This window comes from Tenrec ecaudatus, chromosome 4 (genome assembly GCF_050624435.1).
Source record: "Tenrec ecaudatus isolate mTenEca1 chromosome 4, mTenEca1.hap1, whole genome shotgun sequence".
In the NCBI taxonomy this organism is placed as follows: domain Eukaryota; kingdom Metazoa; phylum Chordata; class Mammalia; order Afrosoricida; family Tenrecidae; genus Tenrec; species Tenrec ecaudatus.
Window position 1 is genome coordinate 134,754,975 of NC_134533.1, and position 8,891 is coordinate 134,763,865.

Sequence of the window (8,891 nt, forward strand, 5' to 3'; positions counted from 1 at the left end):
AGCATAAGGCAAAGAAGTGACATCAAAGGTATACGTCTGGGGAAGGAAGAGGTGAAACTAACGTTATTTGCAGATGATATGATTCTATATATGGAAAATCCCAAAAGTTCCACAAGGGGAGTCCTGGAAGCAATAGAGGAGTTTGGCAGAGTGGCAGGATACAAGATCAACAAACAGAAGTCCATCGGACTGTTATACACATCAGATAAGACCACAGGAGAAGAGATCAAAAAGGTGGTACCCTTCACAATAGCCAAACACAAATTGAAATATCTAGGGATACACCTGACTAAAAAAAACAAAAGATCTATATAGGGAAAACTATTGAACACTATTACAAGAATCCAAGAGTGACCTCAACAAATGGAAGAATATTCCATGCTCTTGGATTGGGAGACTTAATATAGTTAAGATGTCAGTTCTGCCAAAAGCACTATACAAGTTTAATGCCATCCCGATACAATTAGCATCATCTTTCTTCAAAGAAATGGAAAAACTGATTACCAACTTCATATGGAGAGGGAAGAAACCCAGAATTAGCAGAGAACTCCTCAAGAAGAAGGACACCGTGGGAGGGCTTGCTTTACCTGACTTTGCACATACTATGCAGCCACAGTTCTCAAAACTGCATGGTATTGGTACAATGACAGATACTCAGACCAATGGAAGAGAACTGAAAACCCAGAAATAAAAGCATCAGCATACACACAGCTGATCTTTGATAAGGGCCCCAAATATATCAAATGGGAAGCCAATGCCCTCTTTAACAAGTGGTGCTGGAAAAAATGGATATCCACATGCAGAAAAATGAAGCAAGACCCTTATCTCACTCCATGCACAAGAATAAACTCAAGGTGCATCACAGACCTTGAAGTTAAACCCCAAACTATTAGGGCCATCAATGAGGGAATTGGGACCAACTTGAAAACTTTGGCGCAGGGAATACACAGGCTATCAGAAATAGGGCAGGACACAAACAAAGAGGAGGCACAAATCGACAAATGGGATATACTGAAGATAAAACTCATGTGTACATCTAAAGAATTCACCAAGAGAGTAATAAGAGATTCCACAGACTGGGAAAACATCTTTAGCAATGACACATCAGACAAAGGCCTTATTACTAAAATCTACAATACTCTGATAGCTTCCAAAAAGAAAAAAACCAATAGCCCACTTGAAAGATGGGCAAAGGACTTGAACAGATATTTTACAGGGACAGAAATCCGAATGGCCAACAAACATATGAGAAAATGTTCCCGATCTTTAGCCATAAGAGAAATGCAAATTAAAACAACAATGAGGTACCACCTGACACCCTCAAAGGTAGCCCAATTCAAAAAATCAGAAAGCAACAAGTGTTGGAGGGGCTGTGGGGAGACAGGAACTCTCATCCACTGCTGGTGGGCCTGTAAATATGTACAGCCACTATGGAAATCAATCTGGCGATACCTAAAACAGATGGTAATAGAGTTACCATATGACCCATCAATTCCCCTACTGGGCATATACCCAGAAGAGGCAAGGAACAAACCAAGACCAGACATCTGTGCTCCAATGTTCATTGCGGCACAGTTCACAATTGCAAGGAGTTGGAAGCAACCCAAATTTCCATCAACTGACGATTGGATTAAAAAACTGTGGTATATACATACAATGGAGTACTACACATCACTAAAAAGCAGTGATGAACGTATGAGGCACATAGCAGCATGGGAAGAACTGGAGGAAATCATGGTAAGCGAAGTAAGTCAGGCACAAAAGGACAAGTACAACATGAGCCCACTGAGGTAAGTATTAAAAAAAAATTTTAATTAAAAAAATTTTTTTTAAATTTTTTTTAATGCAAAAGTGGCATAGGGGAATAAGCTACTGTATATAAACATTTCTGGGGTGAAGACTGTGTAGTATGGCAGAGACAAGATCAAAACCAGGGATGCACATGGTAGACAACAGTGGAGGAGGTGGGGAAAGGAAAATAAAAGGATGAATATAAGGAATAAAAGGGAAGTGGGGGCATGGGGCACTAACCCACCCAAGGGGAGGGTATTGTTTATATCTCCACAGGGAAAGTGGGACCAGACTTCAACCCAGTGCTGCAAGGTGTGAATGCAATATCCCGGCATGGAGTAGGGCCCAGCACCAAAAATTAAGTTGATTCCTGCCCCTCCCCTGAAAAGAATTTGTTTCAAAGGATGACATTGATTCTGCAGCTCCGGGAGATGGACATATCTGATCAGAGCACACGGGAGCAGATGAAGGGGCAGGAGGAGACAGTGGAACACAGCCTGGCCCACGAGGCCGTGAGGATGATGTCCCTGAGTAGAGCAGCCAGTCCACAGAGAGAACAACATGGCTGGCCCTACTATGAGACACGATGCCCCTCAGTGACTAAGGGCGATACAGGGGACAGCACCGGAGACACAGTGTGGGAATTGCACCTGACCTGATCCCACCACACCAAGGCAAAGTACTGGGGGAGTGCAATGGAACAGCAAGGGAATGGAGTGGCAAGGTCCCCAGGGAATGCTGAAAGTGGACTTTGGGGCCAAGGCGTAGTGCCCCAACAGAAATGGACTGGAAAACGCTCCTAAGGGCCAGCAAACGATCCTTGAACGAACTACAAGCTTTTGTTTTGTGAAGTGTTTTGTTTTGTTCTTTGTCAGTGGTTTCTTTTTTATGTTTTATTGTCTGGTTGTATACTGTTGCTTTGTTTTCCTCTGTCTTGTTTTCGTGCATGTTAGTGTCTCCACAGGTCTGTCTGAATAAGACAGGCTGGATGAACTATCTGGAGGAAAAACAACAGGACCGACAGTTCCGGGGGGAAAGACAGATCCGGGTGGGGGAGGGGCAGGAGGGTAAGGAAGTGGTGTTAATAAACACAGGGACAAGGGAACAACATGGGACCCAAAATGGTAGTGAGGGGTGAGTGACAGGCCTGATGGGGAACGATCAAGGGTAAGGTTGCGTAGAGAAGAGGTATAGCTGTAGCCCAGGTGGGGCCGGAGCATGGTGGTGGGGTAGGAGGAAAGTCAAGGGAGATGGAGGAAGGAGCTGGGAGTCAAGGGGCATTTATGGAGCTCTAGACAAAGACGTGTACATGCAAACATACATGAGGATGGGGAAATAGATCTAATTGTCTACATTTATAGGTTTAATATTAAGGTGGCGGAAGGACCTTGGGCCTCTACTCAAACACTCCCTCAATGCGTGAATACTTTCATTTATTAAATTGGTACTCTATGATGCTCACTCTCCCGACACAACTGCTGAAGCCAAAGTGGGTGAACAAGTAAATATGGTGAAGAAAGCTGATGGTGCCCAGCTATCAAAAGAGATAGTGACTGGGGTCTTAAAGGCTTGAAGATAAACAAGCGGCCATCTAGCTCAGAAGCAACAAAGTCCACATGGAAGAACACACCAGCCTGTGTGAGCGAGTGATCCCAAATGGATCAGTTATCAGGCATCAAAGAACAAAAAATCATCATATCATTGGCTGCACACCTCCATGATAGGATGATGAAGACAAACGGGTGCATAAACAAATGTGGCGAAGAAAGCTGATGGTGCCCGGCTATCAAAAGAGATAGTGTCTGGGATCTTAAAGGCTTGAAGAGAAACAAGCGGCCATCTAGTTCAGAAGCAAAAAAGGCCACATGGAAGAAGCACACCAGCCAGTGCGATCACGAGGTGCCAAAGGGACCAGGTATAAGGCATCATGCAAAAAAAAAAAAAAAAAAGAATATGTGTGTATATATATTTATATATATTTATATATATATATATATACCACATTGAATGAAGGGGGAAGTGCAGAGTGGAGACCCAAGGCCCAAGTGTCGGCCAATGGAGATCCCCTCATAGAGGGGTTTAGGAGAGGAGATGGGTCAGTCACGGTGCAAGGTACTACCGATGAAGAGCACAGCTTTCCCCGAGATCCTGGATGCTTCCTCCCCCCAACTACCATGATCCGAATTCTACCTTGCAGGGCTGGATAGGGCAGAGGTTTTACACTGGTACATATGAGGGCTTTAGGCACAGGGAATCCAGGGTGGATGATACCTTCAGGACCAAGGGTGTGAGGGGTGATGCTGGGAGAGTGTAGGGTGAGTGGGTTGGAAAGGGGGAACTGATTACAGGGATCCACATGTGACCTCCTCCCTGGGAGAGGGACGGCAGAGAAGGGGGGAAAGGGAGACTCCAGATAGAGCAAGATATGACAAAATAACGATGTATAAATTACAAAGGGCACATGAGGGAGGAGGGAGCAGGGAGGGACGGTAAAAAAAAAGAGGACCTGATGCAAAGGGCTTAAATGGAGAGCAAATGCTTTGAGAATGATTGGGGCGGGGAATGTATGGACGTGCTTTATACAATTGATGTATGTATATGTATGGATTGTGATAAGAGTTGTATGAGTCCCTAATAAAATGTAAAAAAAGAAAAGGGAAAAAAAAGAAAGAAAGAAAAGAAAATGATTAGGGCAAAGAATGTACAGATGTGCTTTATACAATTGATGTATGTATATGTATGGACTGTGATAAGAGTTGTATGAGCCCCTAATAAAATGTTTTAAAAAATCTTTAAAAAAAACCCCAACATTTCATGATCTAGTCTGCAGGCCTATGTTCTCAGGAAAGTCTAATATGCATAAAACTAAAGGAATACCAGTTGACACTGCTATTATTCATTTTTATAATTAATAAATATTTTTATTGGGGCTCATACAACTCTTATCACAATCTGTACATACATCAATTGAGCAAAGCACCCTTATACATTTGTTGCCCTCGTCATTCTTTTTTTTTCTTTTTTTACATTTTATTAAGGACTCACACAACTCTTATCACAATCCATACATATACATACATTAATTGTATAAAGCACATCCATACATTCCCCACCCCAATCATTCTCAAAGCATTTGCTTTCCACTTAAGCCCTTTGCATCAGGTCCTCTTTTTTGTTTCCCCTTCCTCCCCGCTCTCCCCTCCAATGTGCCCTTGGTAATTTATACATCGTTATTTTGTCATATCTTGCCCTATCCAGAGTCTCCCTCCCCCCCCTTCTCTGTCGTCCCTCTCCCAGTGAGGAGGTCACACGTGGACCCCTGTAATCCATTCCCCCTTTCCAACCCACTCGCCCTCTGCTCTCCCAGCATCGCCCCTCACACCTCTGATCCTGAAGGAATCCACATGGATTCCCTGTGCCTCCAGCCCGCATATGCACCAATGTACAACCTCTGCCCTATCCAGCCCTGCAAGCTAGAATTCGGATCATGGTAGTTGGGGGGAGGAAGCATCCAGGACCCGGGGGAAAGCTGTGTTCTTCATCGGTACTACCTCGCACCCTCATTGACCCATCTTCTCTCCTGGTCCCCTCTGTGAGGGGATCTCCATTGGCCGACACTTGGGCCTTGGGTCTCCACTCTGCACTTCCCCCTTCATTCAATATGGTATATATACATACATACATATATATATATACGTATATAGACACACACATATATATACATATACACACACATATATATATATATTTTTTGCATGATGCCTTTATACCTGGTCCCTTTGGCACCTCGTGATCGCACTGGCCGGTGTGCTTCTGAGCTTTTTTGCTTCTGAGCTAGATGGCCGTTAGTTCACCTTCAAGCCTTTAAGACCCCAGACACTATCTCTTTTGATAGCCGGGCACCATCAGCTTTTTTCACCACATTTGCTTATGCACCCATTTGTCTTCAGTGATCCTATCGTGGAGGTGTGCAGTCAATGATATGATTTTTTTTGTTCTTTGATGCCTGATAACTGATCACTTTGGGACCACTCGATCACACAGACTGGTGTGTTCTTCCATGTGGACTTTGTGCTTCTGAGCTAGATGGCCACTTGTTTATCTTCAAGCCTTTAAGACCCCAGTCACTATCTCTTTTTATAGCCGGGCACCATCAGCTTTCTTCACCACATTTACTTGTTCACCCACTTTGGTTCCAGCCGTTGTGTCGGGAGAGTGAGCATCATAGATAGTAATTTAATAAAAGAAAGTATTTAATAAAAGAAAGTATTCATGCATTGAGGGAGTGTTTGAGTAGAGGCCCAAGGTCCTTCCGCCACCTTAATACTTAACCTATAAATATAGACACATCGATCTACTTCCCCTTCCTCCTATATATATTTGCATGTACATATCTTTGTCTAGACCTCCATAGATGCCCTTTGACTCCTAGCTCTTTCCTCCATCTCCCTTGACTTTCCTCCTACCCCACCACCATGCTCCGGCCCCACCTGGGCTACAGCTATACCTCTTCTCTAAGCAACCTTACTCTTGATCATTCCCCACCAGACCTGCCATTCCCCCTCTCTACCATTTGGGGTACCATGTTATTCCCTTGTCCCTGTGTTTGTTAACACCACTTCCTTACCTCCCCTACCCCCCACCCCAGCTATTATTCAATTTTATACATGAATACCTAATACCAAATTGAAGGATACTGAAGACATTAACCAACTTTTGGAGTCTGAAATGGATCAAATAAGAATCAAGGAGCTTTGATAATTACTGATGATAGGAGTATGAAATTTCAAAATAAAGAAGGACATATTGTGTTGGTGTTAGAGATAACCTCATATGTGGGGATACCCAAAAACTGTCAGATTTTTTTTTCAAAGCTACGTATTTAAATGTTTTACAAGCCAACCTATCACATCACCTTCAAATTACACTCCACTACACTTAATACATTTTTCTAATCTGCAATTCCATTCTTGGAAACATTTTTCAACCTCATCTATTTGGATGACTGACAGCACCTCCCTAGTTTTTTCTTCACATCTTCTACATTGTCAAAAACCAGTCCTCCATCTACTAGATAAACCAGTTCCCTGTCACATATCAGGTCTTTTTTGTTGCACACTGTTAGGCAATCTTTTCAGGACCTCTAAATAGAAAGCTTGATAAACAGTCTAATCTGATGGAATGAACTCCAAATTCACTACAAGTCAAAATTTTCATCCATTTTGGACGGTGATAGATGTCCAGTATGATGCTTGTCATCAATCAACATTTTACCTTTTTTGAATGAGAACATCACTTGTTCACTTGAGTTTTTCACATAATGCTGTCCTTGTAAGCTGTGTTCAACATCACAACAGTTTCTGTTGCATTTTTCCCTAGCAAGAAACAAAATTTCACAGCTATATACTGTTCTCCTAAGTTGGACATCACAAAAAAATGAGGTTTGAGCAAAACTGTTTTTATGAAAAAATTCCCTGTGTCCAGAGATAACCTTCCCAGGCAATGCCACTGGGTGCACTAATTCAGTGTGTTGATCAATGCTTGTCAATTGGGAAAAATACGTACTATGAAAGCTGTGCCCTGCAGAGTTTTTTTTCCGCTTGTTTGTTTGCTTTGGGGGAGAAGTACCTCCTCATATATCTATGATAATATTTTGCAAATCCAGTGACTAAGTCATTGTAAATGTGTTTCAGCAATAAAATAAATGGCAAGTGTGCATGTAGAACTCCCCAAATGAAATACACAGGAACCAAATTGACTACATGTGTGGGAAGAGACCATGGAGAAGACCAATATGCAGTCTCCTAAAACAAACTGATGGGCTGATTGGGGAACAGAACATCAATTGCTCACACACAAGTTCAACTTGGATATAAAAATTTAACAAGTCTAAAACTGCCAATGTACAATTTTGAAGAAATTCTTTTTTCCTTCCATCCAAAGAAAGTTGAATTAATGTAATGTATAAACTATGCAAAACCAATTTATTTCATGCACAAATAAAATTTTGCTGAAGATGATTCAAAAATATTTTGTGTAGTAAATTGATACTGAACTCTCAGAAATTCAAGCTTTATACAGAAGATGTGAAATTATGGATATCATTGATGATGTTACATAGATTTTGGCTGAAACTACAGATTACCAAGAAGATGCTTACTTGTATTTTATTTATGTAAAGATTTTGACTATGGGTATCATAACAAAACATGAATAACATTGTGATGATTAGTAATTCGGGAACACTTAACTACACCCATATGCAGCAGGACCATAGACCAAGATACAGTCAGTTGTTTAAACTGAACCAGTGCTATTGCACGGTTTCAAATCAGGGATGGTATGCACTGAGTTGTATCCTTCCATCATATGTATTTAATCAGTTTGTTGAGAAAATAATCAGAGAAACTGAACTACATGAATATGAACATACCATTCGAAGTACAGGAAGATTCAGCGACAAACTATCATATGCAAATGATGCATCCTTGCTTGCTAAAAATGAAGAGGACTTGAACTTAGTAATGAAGATCAAATACTACCACTTTCACTGTGGATTATACTTTAGCATGAGGAGAACTAACACCTTCACCACTGGAAAAATAAACAACATTATGAAAAGAACCGAGAGGACTGAAGTTGTGTAGGATTTCATTTTACTTGGACCCACTACTAATACCCATAATGATAACAGTAAGGAAACCAAGTAGCACATTACATTGGAAACATCTGTTGCAAAATACCACCTTAATGTTCTATGTCAGTCTGCCATGCTGTGGTGATGTCTATGGTGCTGCGATTCTGGAAGCTATGTCACTGGTATTTCAAATGCTAGGAGGGTCACTTAAAGTGAACAGGTTCCATGGAGCTCCCAGACTAGAAACAAACTATGAAGACAGAATCCCCCACTTCCAAGAAGGTGGCAAATGCCTTTCTTCAACAACACAAACAACAACTATACATATGGGCTTCTCCAAACAGAACAAACAGAAATTAAATTGACTACATTGGAGGGAAGAAACAATGGAGATACTCAATATCAGCAGCTCAAATCAGGCTAAGGGCCAGTTGTGGAACAGACCATTAATTGTTCATATATA